At 39.6% G+C, this 18,056-nt stretch overlaps 1 protein-coding gene across 1 annotated transcript in view; it reads right to left on the reverse strand.

Annotated features, from left to right (window-relative positions):
- The window catches only part of wdr18 (WD repeat domain 18), a 165,524-nt gene that overhangs the window by 39,749 nt on the left and 107,719 nt on the right, over positions 1-18,056 (reverse strand). The gene's annotated exons all lie outside the window — the stretch shown is intronic.

An 18,056-nucleotide genomic window follows, 5' to 3' on the forward strand; every position in this document is an offset into this window, starting at 1 on the left:
GGGCACGCATCTCTCAGACCTTCGTACCCTGCAGAGGTACACCTCGAGAGCCATCTGTTCCTCTACTCTTCTAAGTAATGTTTACCTTGCTATCCATCTCCAAATGCACTGTGCCATACTTCAAGATTGAACTTCATTTGTCACTGTTTTGTCGACATGACTAGCCGAACATTATCATCATGCAGTCTATAAATTTCCAATTATGAAGCAGTCAGAAATTTTTGAATTGGCTGCTAACTTCTTGATCGCAGCCCGACATTCAAGTCTAAATTATTGATATATACTAGAGAAAGCAAAAGACTTAGTACTAAGCTCTACAAAACACTACTGAAAATAGCTTTTCAGTCACAAAAAAGCCCATTACAGCTTTTCTCCTTGCCTCCGAGCCAATCCTGGTTCCAATTTGCCACTTTTCCTTGGAATACTGCAGCTTTCTCTTTCGCAACCAGTGAATCATATGTGACCTTATCAAAGTCTATATAGACTGCATCAAATAGAAAAACAATGCCAACCTAAACACATTTATTTATATTTAACGAGGCTAATTCTCAAAGCTGAATGAGGATGATTTTAGGTTGGCTAGTTTGCTACTTACTCTGTAAGAGGAGACACTTCTCTGCAATGGGCAGCATTGTTTGTACCTCTTGACAAGTGTAGGAGTTTCCATGCTAAATGAGTTAGATTTCAACAGATCTGGCACTCAAGAGGGACTGTGGGCCATGAGCAGCATCAGAATTGTATTCCAACACAATCTGCAAACTCATGGCCTACTTTATCACCTATTCCATGACCATCAAGCCAGGGGAACAACCCTGGTTCAATAAAGAGTGTTGGAGGCCATGCCAGGTGCAGCACAAGGTAGACATAAAAATGAAACAAAAAGTGCTGGAGAAACCCAAAAGATCTGGAAAGAAAAACAGTTAATATTTTGAGTCCAGTTACCCTCTGTCAGTTCTCAGTAACCCACTCATAGACGCTTAGTTTGGATTCTGCAGAGCCATTCAGCTCCTTACCTCATTATAGCCTCAGTCTAAATAAGGAGAAAAGATCTAAATTCTAGAGGGAGGTGACAATGACTGTACTTGACATCGTGGCTGCAGCAGATTGTGTGCAATTTAGAAGAGCCCTAGCAAAACTGGGATCAATGGGAATCTGGAGAAAATGCTTTTTTGATTGGAGTCACTACCTAGCACAAAGGAAAATGGCTGAAAATGATGTGAAACTGTCCATGGGCAAATGCAGCAAGTCTCAGATACTGAAACTGTCTGTTCAAATGCTGCAGGACCTGGACGATATCCATGCTTGCAGTGACAAGTGGCAAATAAAATTTGTGCCATACAAGTACGAGGCTATGACCATCTCCAACAAGGCAGAACCTAATCATCATCTCCTAACATTCAAATAGTATTACTTTCACTAAATGCTCCATTACAGCAGCCTGGGGGTTACCCTTGACCAGAAACTAAACTGGACTAGCCATATGACTTCTGAAGAAGGGTTCTGACCCAAAACGTCAACTTTCCTGCTCTTCTGATGCTGCCTGGCCTGCTGTGATCCTCCAGCTCCATACTGTGTCATCTCTGACTCCAGCATCTGCATTTCTTGCTATCTCCAGCCTTGTGACTATTGTACTACAAGAGCAGGTGAGAAGTTAGGAATCCTGCAATGAGTAACACCTCCCAACTGGTACCCATCCACAAGGACAAGTCAGGGCTGCGTTGGAATTCTCTCCACTTGCCTGGATTAGTGATGCTCCAACAACACTTTAGAAGATTGACACCATCCAGGACAAAGCAGCCCACTTGATTGGTGTCACATCCACAAACATTCACTCTCTTCTTATCAATGCATAGTAGCAGCAACATGTAATATCTACAAGATGCACTGCAGAAATTTTCTAAGGCTCCTTGGACAGCACTTTCCAAACTCATGACCACTACTATCTAAAGGAACAAGGGCAGCATATACATGGAAACACCACCATCTGTAAGTTCCCCTCCAATTCACTCACCATCTTGACTTGAAAATATATCAGTATTCCTCTACAATCGCTGGGACATAATCCTGAAACTCTTTCCCTAACAGGTTGAGGTGTACCTACCCCAAACGGATTGCTGCAGTTCGAGAAGACAGCGCATCATCACCTTTTCAAGTGCAAACTGCGATGGGTAATAAATGTTGGCTTAGACAGCGAAGCCCACATTTGATGATGAGTAAAAGAAAATAACAAAAAACTGCTGTCAACGCTGTCAGATAAGCTTAACAGGTTAATTAAGACAACAGTGCGAATGCAATTCAAGCACAGCTAGACCAAACAGTGTAAATATTTGGCAGCTCAGCTTTTCCAAGAAGAATACAAATCTAATTAATCCTTTCAAAGTTACCGATACAAAATGAGTATTCGCATCAATTTGGATGGATAACTGCTCCAAGTATATACCTCACGTGCAACAGCATCTACAGATTGGTACTGCATGTGCAATAGCATAGGCAAAAGATACAGGTGGAGAAACATTGTAGAAGTGGTACAACTATTGAATAAGAGAAGGGATAAATGGATATCCAAAAAGGCCAGAATTATGCATAAAAACAGAAAATGCTGAAAACTTTGGCTTGGCGTTCCGATACTGACTGTCCTCTTTGAATTTAATCTATTGAAATAAATGGATCTTTGATGCAGCCAGTTGACTACGAAACTCCACTTCAGTGTTGTGTTTTTCAGTTTTCATGATGGGACGAATCAATCACATCTAGAGACAGATTTGCCTTTTATGAACAAGAAGGAACACATTAAAATGAAAGCCATACTTCAAAGTGAATACAGAAATAGGCCAGAGAAGCCACCCACCCAGGAATGAAGCTTCCAAGGTCAGTAAAGATTGATATAGAATGTTAAAAGAACAAAAGACTCAGACATTGATGGATGAACTGATGCTTCAGAACAGAAGCAACATAAAGTGTTGAACAGATTTTAATTAAAACATTAGACCACCACAGTCAGCATTTTCAATTTGGCTCTCTCTAGGTTTTAGTGAAAAACCTGAAGGATGGAATGTAAGACATTCCAGATCTGCAGCTACCACTCTAAGACAGACTTTTGTTTTGGTTTCCTTCTCATTTAAACAGTTGCAAAGTATTTTCTAATTAGCGATTGATATTCTGATAGAGTTCAGAAATCAGCGGAATTTAATAGATTTTTTCAGGCTGGGTCTAATAAAAGAAAAAACCAAACAGGTAACTATAGGTCATTTAGCTTCTGTCATGAGGAAACTATTAGAGTTTTATAAAAGATGCGATAGCACAGCATTTAGAAATACAAAATATAACCAAACAGAGTCAGCAAGGACTTCATAAAGGGGAAATCATACCTAAAAAGTTTATTAGAATTTGTTTGTGGAGGTAACAAGCAGAATAATAAACGGGAATCAGTAAATGTAATAGATTTGAAATTACAAAGGACATTTGATAAGATACTGCACATTAAGCTACTTAAATTCAGAGCCCATGGTGTTGGGGATAGAACATTAGCATAGATACAGGAATGGCTATCTAATAGAAGAGTTGAGAAAAAGGTCATGTTTTCAGGATGGCAAAATGCAACTGCAGGAGTGCCATAGGGATCAGTCCTGTGCCATGATTATTTACAATATATACTAATGACTTGGATGAGGAAAATGAATGTACTATAGACCACTTTGCGGATGACACTAGCACAAAGGCAAGTGGCACAAAGGGTCTATAGAAGAATTTAGACATGTTTATGTGAATCAAGAAAAACTTGGCAGATAGAATATGATGTAGCAAAACATGAGGTTATGCAATTTGGTAAGAAGAATTTAGGAGTGATTATGATATAAATGGAGAGCGACTGCAAAAAGCTGCAGCACAGAGGTATTTGGGGGCCCACTTCCATTAATCAAACTGATGCTAGTATCCACATTTAGCGGGTAAGAGGGAAGACAAATGGACTGTTGGCCATCATTTCAAAGGGAATGCAGTATAAAAATAGTGAAGTCTTGCTGAGTCTAAACAAGGCACTAATCAGACCACACCTAGAATACTGAGAACTGTTTCAGAACACTTATCCACGGAATGATATATTGGCATTGGTGGCAGCCCAGAGAAGGTTCACTAGTGATCCCAGACATTGAGAGATTTTCTTATGAGGAGAGGTTGAACAGGTTAGGCATGTTAATATTGGAGTTTAGAAGAATGAAAGGAGACTTTATTGAAGGACATGAGATTTTTAGCTGTAGATGGCAGACAGCCAGGTTATTTTCCTTCTAGAAGAGGCTGGGACCAGCGGGCATTACCTCAGAGTAATGGTTTACCCAGTTAAGACAAGTGAGGAGGAATTTCTTCTCTCAGAGCGTAGTGCATCTGTGGAAGTTGCTGTCGAGTGCTGTCAAGACAGAGCTGTTAAGAAAATTCAAAACTGAGGTAGATTTTTAAATCAGTGAAGTACTATAGCATTATGGGGAAAAGGTAGGAAAATCGTGTTGGGGATAATCACATTAGCCATGATCTTATTGAATTACGGATCACAGATGGGCTGAATGACTTACTTCTAGCCCTACATCTGATGCTCTTATCCGTTATTAATGTTGTTGTGACTTTAGGAATCTAATAATATAAATTAATAACCCTAGAGAATTATTGCCATAGGATAGGCTACCCACCTTCCAACCATTTGAGCAAAAGTAAAATATAACGATACACCTATGATGGTGATTGGTTGGAGGATATGTTCTATAGATTATACAGAAAAGAAACAAGCAAAGAAGGACAGACTTATATGTTTTGAAGCCAATTAATTATTTTTGAGGTGTAGTCACATTTGTCTTGAAGGCAAATATAGTAACCAATTTGCAAGGTCATAAGACATAGAAGCATACTGAGGCCATTCAGCCTACTGAGTCTGCTCTGTCACTTGATCACGGCTGATATGTTTCTCAATCCCATTCTCCTGACTTTTCCCTGTAATGGTTGATCCCCTTACCAATCAAGACCTTTCTGCTATATGACTCTGTGTCGTAAAGACACTCAATGACTTGGATTCCACAGCCTTCTGTGGCAAAATGTTCCACAAATTCACCACCCTCTGGTCCTAGACTCTCTTACTCTTGGAAATATCTTCTCCACATCCACTCTATCCAGACATCTCAGTATTTCATGAATTTCAATAGGATCTCTCCATCAGGTATAGACCCAGAGTATTCAACCGCTCCTCGTATGACAAGACTTCCATCCCCAGGATCGTTCCTGTGAATTTCCTCTGATCCAGTTCCAAGGCCAGCACATTCTTCCTTAGATATGGGGCCCAAACTTCTTTAATATTCCAAATGTAGTCTGATCACAGCCTTATACAGCCTCAGTATATTTCTGCTCTTGAATTCCAGCCCTCTCAAAATGAATGTTAACAATGTCTTTGCCTTCCTAATTGCCAACTGAACTTGCATGTTAACCTAGAGAACCCTGAACTAGGACTCCCAAGTCCTTTTGTGCTTCAGTTTTCCGAAGCTCTTCCCATTTAGAAAATAGGCTACTTCTGTATTCTTCCTCTCAAAGAACATAACCTCACACTTTCCCACATTGTATTACATCTTCCACTTCTTTACCTACTCTCCTAGCCTAAATCCTTCTGCAGTCTCCCCACTTTCTCAACACTACCTGCCCCTCCACTCATCTTTGCATTTGCTGCAAACTTAGCAACAATGCCTTCAGTTCTTTTGTCATTAACGTACAATGTCAGTAGTTGTACTCCCAACACAGGCGCCCAAGGAACTCCACTAGTCACCAGCTGCCATCCTGAAAAAGACCCCTTTAACCCCACTTTCTGCTTTTTGACAGTCAACCAATCACCTATCTATGCCAGCACTTTGCCACATGGGCTCTTATCTTATTGAGCAGCCTTCTGTGCGGTTCCTTGTCAAAGGTCTTCTGGAATTCCAAGTAGATCACATCCACAGATTCTCCTTTGTCTAACTTGCTCGTTACCTCCTCAAAGATTCGGACAGAATTGTCAGGTGTAACCTCCTCTTGGTGAACCCATGCAGACTCATCCCTATTTTACTAAGCACTTCCAAGTACTCTGGAATCTCATTCTTAATAATGGTCTCTAAAATCTTACCAACAACAGAAGTCAGGCTAACCTGCCTAAATTGCTCTTCTCCCACTTACTTACCTTCCTAAACAGGTGTATTACGTTAGCCATTTTCTAGGTCTCTGGGGCCCTCCCTGACTCTAGTGATTCCTGAAAAATCACCAATGTTTCCACAATCTCCTCAGCTGTCTCCTTCAGAACCCTGGGGTATAGTCCAATCTGATGATTTATTCACTTTCAGACTTTTCAGCTTCCACAGCACCATCTCCTTAATGATAGCCACTACACTCACCTCTGTCCCCTGACTCTTTTGAAGTTCTGGTGTGCTGCTGGTGTCTTTCACTGTGAAAGCTGATGCAAAGTACCTATTCAGTTCCTCTGTCATTTCTTTGTTCCGTGTTACTCCTTCTCTAGCAGTCCAATGTTCACTCTTGCCTCTGTCTTCCTTTTCATACATCTTTTAAAAAAAAACTCTTCCAATCTTCTATTGTACGACAAGCTAGCTTACCCTCATAGTTCATCTTCTCCCTTTTATTACTTTTTTAGGTTTCCTCTGCAGGCTTTTAAAGGCTTCCCAATCATCTTTACCACACTGTCCCTCAACAATGGAGATGCCAAGTTACTCTAATATTTTGTTAGCATTAGGACAAAATAACGGAAATCTATAAATAGGATCATGAGATCATAGAATCTGTTAAATGAAAGCATGTTACAGCCTAGATTTAACATCCAATCCAAATGACTGCAATTCTAATAATGCAATGCTCCTATGGTATTGCACTGAAGTGTCAGTTTTGATTATCTGATCCATTTCCAGTAACATGTTCAAATCAATTATTTTTCAAATAAATTCATCAATCCTACATTTGGTGTGAAAAAGACAAACTGGATTTCATGGCAATCTATTAGAATGTGTCCTTTGTGAAAACTGAAACCGTGTTATAAACTGAAGGGTACGTTGCCACGGTGTGTTGAATTGGTTTATTTTAAAACTTATTCATTCATGAGGTGTGGGCATTGCTGACTAGGCCAGCACTTATTGCCCATCCCTTATAACCCAGAGGTCTGAGAGTCTGAGGTCACACCAGGTAAGGATGTCAGTTTCCCTCCCCAAAAGACATTAGCGAACCAGATGGGTTCTTCCAACAATCAGCAATGCCTCATGGTCATCATTAGAATCATAATTCCAGATTTTTATTGAACTCAAATTCCATCATCTACCATGGTGGGATTCGAACCTAGGTCCCCAGGACACCTGGGTCTCTGGATTTACAGTCCAACAATAATATCACTAGGCCATCGCCTTCCCATAACCACTAACACCAGGCTGGTCTCAGTGCAGCGCTCTCTGAATCAACTTCAGTACCTTTGTACTGGGGAAACTGGAAAAAAGATGAGTACATCTGGGAAACTACGCTCCAGCAAAAACTGCTTGTTCTGAAGAAGAGTCACTGAACTCAAAACATTAACTGTGCTTTCTCTCCACAGATGCTGCCTGGTCTCCTGAGTTTTCCCAGCAATTTCTGTTTTGGTTCAGATTTCCAGCATCTGTAGTTCTTTGGTTTTGTTCGTTTACCACTTATTAAATGTGTGTTTTGAAGCTGGTGCCAGATTCATTTCTGTTATTAAGTTTTAAAACTCAAAAAAAGGGGTAGAAAAATTATCTCTACAATCCCAGTTAAATAAGGACACAACAGTGAAAAGAAAATTGTAAAAGTAACGCTGCAGATAAAACAGCTCACCACCACCTTCTCAAGGGCAATTTGGGATGAGCTATAGATGCCAGCCTAGCCAGTGATGCTCACGTGCCATGAATGAATTTTTAATAAACCTCTATAAGAGTCAAATTGAACAGAAAAATAAAAATGTCCTAATCTTAACCAAAATGTGTCACTATGGAGTTCATGTTCTGCATGGTCAGTCACCTGAGAATTGGGATTTGGTTTTATAGGTATGCAAAGATAATAAACAATAATTAAACAGGGTTAACATTTTACAATTTGCAATCCATGTTATGAAAGTGATATAGCAATTTGGTGTCATTTTATTTCCAACTACAATAACAGTGCTTCTTAAAGCTATTGTTTTGTAGGTAGGTCATAAATGGAGAGATTAATGAAACAGTACAAGGTGAGCTTGTGTGATTGGGGTGCACTGCAGTTGCTGAAATGAACTTGTTTTTACTGTTAACATGGAGTGAACGGTAATGGAAATTAATGATGGGATCTACGCATGGATCAGAGCTGTTCTGTGGAAAAATGTCAGAACCTTCTGCATCTACTAGCATTTGAGAATTCTACAACGAAAATAATTACTCTCCAGAGACTTGATGATTGGGATTTGGTTTTATAAGAATGCAAAGATAATAAACAATCATAGGTTAAACAGGAAAGTTTTGATAGGGAAGTGGGATGGGTCTGGGAGGGTTTCTCTTCGGAGGGCCGGTGTGGACTTGTTGGGCCGAATGGCCCGTTTCCACACTGTAGGATTCTATGAAAGCTTCTATGAAAACATAATATTTTCAAACAGGAACATTAGTTTATTTTGTCAAAATGAGATAAATAAAATGGTCTTCCGAGAGATTCCTGCTTTGAGCAGTTTATGAAGGTTTTTTCCAAAATGAATTGAAGCAGAAATTCAACAGCTTCAATTAAATAAGGGAAATTTTTCCAGTCCAATTCATTACACTTCGTTGGAAAACTTGAGAAGACTTAACTCCAGACTTTAAAATGAAACAATGCCACTGATAAAGTTAACTTACATGAAGTTTGAAAACTAATCATTTCAAGTTGAATTTGCTAACAGTACGATATTAGCATAATACGCAAGGTGTATAATAGGCAAGGTATATGAACTTAGAGCTTTGGTTAGTACTTTGTAGTTTTTATCGTTGAGCTGTTCATCCAAGTGTAGGTGGATAGTCTACATACAAAAACAAAACTACTTTGCTGTCCAGCATAGGACTTGTGGGAAGACTGATCTGAATTTTGTTGAAAAAGTAACGGTGAAGCTAACAATGCAAACAGCTATTGTTGTAAATCCAACAATTTCTAGCAATTGCACATGTTGTTTTCCTTTATTCATTCACGGGATGTGGGTGTCACTGGCTACACCAGCATTTATTGCCCATCCCTAATTGCCCAGACAGCAGTTAAGAGTCAACCACATTGCTGTGGGCCTGGAGTCACATGTAGGCCACGCCAGGTAAGGATGGCAGTTTCCTTCCCTAAAGAACATTAGTGAACCAGATGGGTTTTTCCGACAATCGACAATGGATTCACAGTCATCATCAGATTCTTAATTCCAGATATTTATTGAATTCAAATTCCACCATCTACCATGGCGGGATTCAAACCCAGGTCCCCAGAACGTTGTCTGGGTCTCTGGATTAACAGTCCAGCAATAATATCACTAGGCCATCACCTCCCCTGAGTCCACGAAACTCTCTTCAGAACTTACAGTAGCTATGAAAAGGTAGTATACACACTGAAGAGGGTGGGGAGGGGGTGAGAGAAGCGGAGTTGCAGGGGAAGGAAGGAGTGAGCAGATAGGCAGAGATGGAGCCCAGAGAGAGACCAACTGACAGTTCGGCCGACAAAAAGATGGATGATAGTATGTCAGAAAGAAAGACAAGCTGATGACGGGAACCATAAGTGGGTAAAAATGGATTAGCTGTGCTAAAAGCAGCCAATGTTTCCATGCTGTATATCTCTATGACTTTATATCATGCAGGGCCTGGGGTGTGAAGGCGTGGGTAAAGACTCCAACTCTGCCTATCTGCTCAGTTCCTCCCACAACATCTTGTACTTTTCAATTAGATCACTGATTATTTGTCCACACTTTAGAGAATATTTGCCCGTTCTACTTAATTTAGCCTCAGTTAAATGACAACCTTCAGGAAGCAGTACATTAAGGAAATAAGTGTAACTTCCTTAAAATGTCTGGGCCATCTACAGTTGCTTTTTAAGAAATTTTGAAAAGGACTTCTGAGGGTTTGCAACAATGTAAAAAGGATCAATTACAATTTTCTTCAACAACAGGAAAAACTGGTCCATGTGACCAATGACCTTGACCGGGAAGTGGCACTAAGAAAGAAGGTAGAATATGGCACCTACCTGCAACTCACCCCAAACTATATTTGTTATTATTCTTAAAAACAAACCACTAAGAATATGTTATCTTCCTCCAACGCCCCATAAGACACTAAGAACACTCAAAGTTTTAAGATAAATATGGATAATACTGTTTCTCAGGTAAAAGTGCTAAACTGGGGGAAAGCTAATTAGAACAGCATAAGGCAGGCACTGGAAAAATTAGATTGGGGTGGCTATTTGAGTATCAATTCACATTTGACATGGAAGCATCATTTAAAGGCCAGTTGACCAAAGTTCAGGACCAGCATGTTCCTGTGAGGATGAAAGATATGGGTGGTAGGATTCAGGAATCCAGGATGATGAGATATTGAAAGTTTAGTCAAAAACAAAAAGGAAGCATATGTAACATTTAGAAAAAACTTAAGTCTGACAAAGCCCTTGAGGAAAATAAAGGAAGCAGGAAACTACTTAATCAAGAAGTTAAGAAGGCTAGAGGAGGCTATGAAATGTCCTTGGCAAGTAGAATTAAAGAGAATCTCAACGTATTTTAGAAGTATATTAGGAGCGAGAGGGTAGCTAGGGAAAGGGTAGGTCCACTCAAGGACTAAGGAGGAAATGTATATGTTGAGACAGAGAAAGTGGGTGAGGTCCTTAAAGAGTACTTTGTCCATATCCTACTCCTTGTTGAATACCAATGCAATGGTGAGATTAGGGAATAGTTTCTTGATATTCTAGGGCATGTTGCTTTTGAGGAGGAGCAAGTGTTGGGTCTCTTGAAAAATATTAAAAGTAGATAAGACCCCAGGGCCTGATGGGATCTATCCTAGGGTATTAACGGACGCAAGGTAGGAGATTGCTAGGGCCTTGACAGAGATCTTGGTATCCTCTTTAGTTACAGGCAAGGTCCCAGAAGACTGCAGAATAGCCAATGTTGTTTCTTTGTTTAAGCAGGGCAACAGGGAAAATCTAGGAAATTTTAAGCCAGTGAGTCTTACATCAGTGGTCAGGAAATTGTTATCTTCCTCCAGCTCCCCATAAGATTCTTAGGTACAGGATTTACTTCCATCTGGAAAAGAAGGAACTTATTAGGGATAGTCAGCATAGCTGTCTGTTCAGGAGGTCCTGTCTCACAAATCTGATGAAGATAATTGATGAAGGTAGGACACTGGATGTCGTCTACATGGTCTTCACTAAAGCGTTTGACAAGTTCCCATGTGGTAGGCTGGTCCAGAAGATGAAGTCAAATGGGATACACGGTGAGTTGGTAAATTGGATACAAAATTAGCTTGGTCATAGATGAAAGTGGCTAGTTGCAAAGGAATGTTTTTCTGACTGGAGATCTGTGACTAGTGGCGTTCCACAAGAATCAGTGCTGGGACCTCTGTTGTTTGCAATAAATATAAATTACTCGGGTAAAAACGTAGGTGGGTCTGATGAGTAAGTTTGCAGATGATACGAAAATTGGTGGAATTGTGAATTGTTAGCAAAATTGTCAAAGCATACAGCAGGATATAGGTCAATTGTAAAGTTGAATGAAGAAATGTCAGATAGAGTTTAAACCAGACACGTTTAAGGTGATGCATTTTGGGAGGTCAAAAGCAACAGGAAATGCAAGTCCATAGCTCCCTGAAAGTGGTAACACAAGTGAATATGGTGGTAAAGGAGTCATACAGTATGCTTGCCTTCATCATTCGGGGCACTGAGTATAAAAGTTGACAAGTCATATTGCAGCTGTATAAATTTTTATTCAGGCCACATTTGAAGAAGTATTGAGTGGAGTTCTGGTCTGTATGAGGCAAGTTTTTTTACACAAAGGGTGGCAGGTGCATAGAATGTTGTGTCAGAGGAGACTGTAGAAGCAGATACAATGTCGATGTTTAAGTCGCACACATGAACAGGCAAGGAATAGAGAGATATCGACCATGTGCAGACAGATGGGATTAGTTTAGAATGACATCATGATCGGCACAGACATGGTGGGGCTGTTTTGTTATATTCTGAATGGTGCGTAGGAGCAAGGACACCTGAGCATACATGTACGTAGTAGAACAGGTAGAGACAGCTATTAATAAAGCACACAGTATTCTAGGCTTCATAAGTAGTGGCTTAGAGTACAAGAGCAGGGGAGATGATGAACTTAAATATGACACTGGTTTGACCTCAGTTGCAGGACCGTGTACAATTCTGGGCACTATAAGGAAGTTGTGAACACATTGGAAAAAGTACAGAAGAGATTTAAAAGAATGGTTCCAAGGATGAAACACTCAGTCATGAGAAACAGTTGGAGAAGTTGGGACTGTTTTTCTTGGTGAGGAGAATGCTAGGTAGAGATTTGATACAAGTTTTCGAAATCAGGATGGATCTGGACAGTAGGGAAGAATTATTCTCACCTGTGAATGAACTGAAAACCAGAGGGCAACTTTAAAGAGCTTTGCAAAAGCAACAAATGCAAAGTGAGACAAAACATTTTCACACGGTGAGTAGTTAGGGGATGGAATGCACTGCCTGGAAATTTTATGGAGGCAGGCTTAATTGAGGCACTGAAGGGAGCATTGAATGATTAGTTAAATAGATACAGGGTTACACAGAAAGGAAAGGAGATTGGCATTAAATTAAAATGCTCAGAAAGTCACCCCAGACATAATGGGCTGAACGGCTTCCTTCTGCACCATAAAAACTCTGTGACGCCATCAAGTTAGCAGTGATGGTGAGGAGCTAGAATAAAATGATCAATAAGGTCAGTGAATTTCAGAAATCCAAATATGAAAAAATATAGAAATTATTTTCTTTGCAGAAGTCTTCAGTGCTTTATTAAAATCTGCTCTGACAGAACTGTAGACCAATAGTCGCAATTCTGAAGGTGGACTCTATGCAGCATTTTTTCTTTGCCTTGCTGAATTTCCAACTGTGAATGCAATTTGTTTCATGGGTGCTTGTCAGGTACTGATCACTTTAACAAATCGCTGATTCATTGTGACCCTACACAGAGAGTATTTAGGCTATTTATTTGTGTAGAACATTGTTGTTAAGCTTGGAACCAACTTGCTTACACAGTTGACACGCAGTCACTTTCAGCTAATGTCATGTTTTAGTGACCAGAAGCGCAAGTGATTACAGAATTTTTTTCTCCTTTGTCACATTTCACTAAACTAGGGATGGCTAAGGAACTGTAGCACCTCAGTCTTTCTCAATCGGCTAAATTGGCAGTGACCTTGGAAGTATCAGAGTTTCCTGATCTGACTGGCACAATTTCATACTGAGTTTGTTTAATCACAGGCAATCACAAAGGAATTTGTTTTCACAGGGTATTTGATCCACATCAGAAAAACAAAATGGAAATGTTGAAATCTCAAATAATAAGACGAACATGAGGGTCAGGAAATACAAGATCTGTAAAAGACCAATTAGAGGAAATTTAGAAAATAGTTAAGATCAAAGCTGCTGAGCTTCTCTTTCTGCCCAATAAGAAAAAGTACATTACCTCCCCATCCTTCCAACCAATCTCAAACTCCTATTTTCCCCTCTCCCATCCTCTGCCTCTTGTTTAACTCATTTAACCACATGCTATTAAGTAGCATAATCCTATCTGTGCCTGGGCTTTCTCTACAACAATATCCAATTAGGAACAAGAAGGCATCTACATTTTGCTGCTTTATCTGACAAATTATTACATATTTGTCAGGTTTTGTTTTTTGCTTTTTCCATGGAATCTGACATATCATCATACCTGCACATTTAGCTTTACACATCACATGGACGTATGAAATTAACAAAGGGTCAAACACAGACCAACCACAAACTGAACAATTGAGGTGCATGGCTTTCAGGGCCCAAAGTAAATTCGGAAAAACATCTTATTCCCAATGTATAAGTGAACCTGTTTAACAGAGGGCATAAAAATTAAGTGAAACAAAATTACCCATTTAGTAATTAGTGATAAATCATTATTGCCCTGTAAGGTTGAACTGACCAGACTCAAATCCTCTGATCAGCAAGCAGCTATAAAATACAATATTCAACCCTTATAAGCTTTGTTACATATCAGATAGTTGAAGAAAATCATCCCCAGAAAACAAAGCCTCTGAAGGGATGCATTTAATCATTCAGCCATCAGATTACTGATTAATTTAACGCAATCCTCAAATTACATTACTCTTTCTATTGTTATCGCTGAAATTACATTTCATTTTCTCAGTTCTGAATTCAATGAAACTATCCGTGATAAGAAAAGAACTGTCACCTGGAAGCTAGTCATTTTGTCAAAGTCAAATTATATGTCTCATCTCTTAAGAAAAAAATATTGTATTCAAAATGCAGTAGAGCAGTCTGTATAAAACTATACCCTTGGGAGCCACACAGGAGTTAGGAAAAATAGCAGTGAAGGGTTTTATAATTCTTTTTCATTAATTTCCATACTCTCCTGAAGGTGCTCAATGTGCTAGGCTATGAACTCTGAGCTCTTTAGCTATCATCCAGTCCCTTCTTCAATTCCCTTTCTTTATCTGAGAGTCAAACTGGTACTGGTCAGCTACTAACTGTAAATAACTAGGCAGGTCCAGCCCCGTCCTGAAATAATATTTATATGGAAGCACATTTTAGAAAGAGTCATCGGATTCTAATCAGGATGGCAAACTGTTTATCCTCTCACTAGCCCTGAAGGGAATGTCAGTTCACAATTTCCATTGTGCAACTTAATGTCAAAACTGTATTTCACCAATGGGTCAATTTGTCTTTCACAAATAATGGATTGGAAAAAGGTCTATAAAACTCTACAAGAGACTATATATTTTTCTTCTTTGGGACAAACTAAAATGGAAGTTGGACTGCCATATAACAAACATCAGTAGAGTTTAGCAACTTAAGAATTAAATGTTGCTTATTTTTGAGCTAGGAACGTAGGAACAAAGAATAGATCATTCAGACCTTCAAGCGTGTTCAATGAGAATGGCTTATCTCTGGCTTAACTCCAAACATCTGCCTTTGAACCATATTCCTTAATATTTTTGTTTAACAAAAATTTATGTCAGATTTAAAATGAACAACTGATCCAGCATCCACTGTCATTTGTGGAAGAGAGTTACAAATATCTACCACCCTTTGTGTGTAGAGTGCTTCCTAATATCTCTGCTGAACGGTCTGGCCCTCATTTTTGTAAACCGACATTAGTCCATCCAAGGCCAATGTATCTTTCCTAAGGTATAGTGCCCAGATCTGCTCAAGTACTCCAAATGGGGTCTAAGTAGGGCTTTGTATAACCGCAATAAAACGTCTGCATCCTCTAGATAAAAAGACCAGCATTCCATTAGCTTTCTTGATTATTTTCCACACCTCTTCATGACATTTTAAGGATCTGTGCACCTGAACCCCAAGTCCCTTTGGACATCAAATGTATTTAACTTCATACCAGCTAGAAAGTACCCTGATCTAACCTTTCTCGGTCCAAAATGGATAACCTTACACTTGCTTACATTGAGCTCCATCTGCCACTTTTGCCTGTTCACTTAGTCTGTCAGTATCCCTTTGTAATTTTTTCTAACATCTATACTGTCTACAACTTTGTGTCAACAGCAAATTTGGATATATGACTTCCTTTGCCATTATCCAAGTTGTTAATAAATAATGTAAATAATTGAGGCCCTAACACAGATCATTGTGGGAAACTACTAGTTTACATCCTGCTAATTTAACTACCCATTCATTATACTTACTTTGTAATCTGCCACTCAACCAATTTCCCAGCCATGTCAGTAATGTGCCCTCAATTACATGGACCCCCACTTTACTAAACAGTCTCTTACATGGATTTTATCAAATGCCTTCTGGAAGTCCATATAAACAACAACCATAGACGTTCCCCTGTCCACCACCTTAGTCACCTCTTCAAAAAATTCACTGGGATTTGTCAGGCATGACCTACCTTTCATGAATCCATGTTGGTTCTCCCTTATTAACTGAAAATTTTCAAGGTATTCAGGTATCTCAATACTGATTATAGACTGCAACAGATGTTAAGCTAACTTGTCTGTAATTCCCTGGTTTTCCTCTTCTGCCCTTCTTAAAAAAGCAGAGCAACATGTGCGATATTCTTTCAAGAAATCAACAATGTGAGGGGGTGAATTTGAAACTGCGTGGTACCGAGTTTCTTCTGAGTTAGGGAAATATTGCCTCATGACAGCCTTCTGGTTGGTCACAGGGTTGCAGGATTGAGAGCCATTACTGAGATTCCTTCCCACCACCTCAAGTGTTGCGTCACTGAAGCTTACGCATCTCAGGTGTTAATTAGTCTTCCAAGTTATTTCACTAATAACTCTACAGAGTCCACAAATTAGGTAGCAATGCAGCACAATCCAAACTCCTGTCACAATTTGGTCATTTATTCTGCAGATGAGTGCCAGTTAAAAATGTAACACGTCATCTGGAATTATGCAGCAACTGGTTAATATGTGAATGATTAATGTTGTCACATTCTTCTATCATTACCTGAAATTAAGCATGGGATTAATGAAATTAAATGTACATTGAAAGCAGGAATGATTGGGAGCATTCCATACTTCGATTAAGTTCTGCAGAGAATTACAAAATGAATGCCTAAATAACATTACTAAGGAATTGATTTGCATTAAGATAACTGGAACTGCAAATTTGTCTGTAAGGGTAGTCAGAGACAAAAGGAACCCTACTGAAATCTCTGCAAAAACTGGTGTTCACCCCTTCTAATTCTATGGCATCTTGTAAATTTTGATATTTGGAAATCAAAGCTCCTACCGTCATATGGATTGCCTCCATTGTGTGCCAATGTGTCACTTTTACAGGAGAAAACCAACCACTCTCCCTCAATGCAAAGCTAAAATTATAAGCTTGTTTGTTGGTTACATAAGGTAGATAGACTATGAAGGCCTGCAGAATGGAACAAACAGCAGTTTTCCCTGAAAGGTTTTTTTTCAGATTTTCTTGGCAAGCCACAACTGAGTATTGCTGAGGAAAGACACAATGGCCAGACACACCGTAGACTGGAGTTGAGAGTTGGGACCATGCAGAACTCCCAACACAGCTAATTCTGAGGAAAATGTCTAGCAAACTGAATGTTTTAATGGACAAATCTCCTGCATCTGGAACCCCTGTCAAACCTCCTTAAATTCGAGTATCCTGAGGATTCTGACTCGCTTAAGCTTAATAGCTTCGTGGATAAAGATAAGAGAATTAAAATCCTCCTCCAACTCCTGGGTAAACTGAACTTCTGTTTCTTGATTCACTACTACCACCCTCTCTTCCCCATTCCAGTTATAACTCCTCATCCTGGACCTGATTCCTTCCTGACAACAACCCCGACCCTGAGCATACTTGATCTGACAAATCAAACCACCACTCCTCCCCCCCACCCTGCCTGAACCCGACACCCATCTGTCAGGTCAGACAATCCCTGAATTTCCTGCTAACTCACACTACCCTAAGCATTCTACTCTGAAGCTTCATTCAATTACCTGGTACATTGGCCTCTCACCGACCTGACACTACCCATTTCAGCCACTTCGCAGTCTATTCCCACACCTACCACCTGTCACCCTACGCCATCATTATCTCTCAAAATTATCTTTCCTCGGTCACTATCAAAGTAGCTTTGGAGCCTTTAAACAATTTAACTCCTGAAATATGGCAGCAAATAACGTCAATAAGGGGCATGTCTTGGCTTGCAAGACTGGTCCTGCACTGAGTGGATTTCTTCCCGTTTTAGTCTGATGAATGAATTTCCAATGGGATAGACTCAGAACTCTGGCTGGAATAATCATTGGTAGATAAGTGGGTAGTCTTAAAGAAGATTATTATTGGTTGAATCTGTTCTGTGCTATTTGGATAATCTA

This window comes from Rhincodon typus, chromosome 29, assembly GCF_021869965.1.
Source record: "Rhincodon typus isolate 14 chromosome 29, sRhiTyp1.1, whole genome shotgun sequence".
In the NCBI taxonomy this organism is placed as follows: Eukaryota; Metazoa; Chordata; class Chondrichthyes; order Orectolobiformes; family Rhincodontidae; genus Rhincodon; species Rhincodon typus.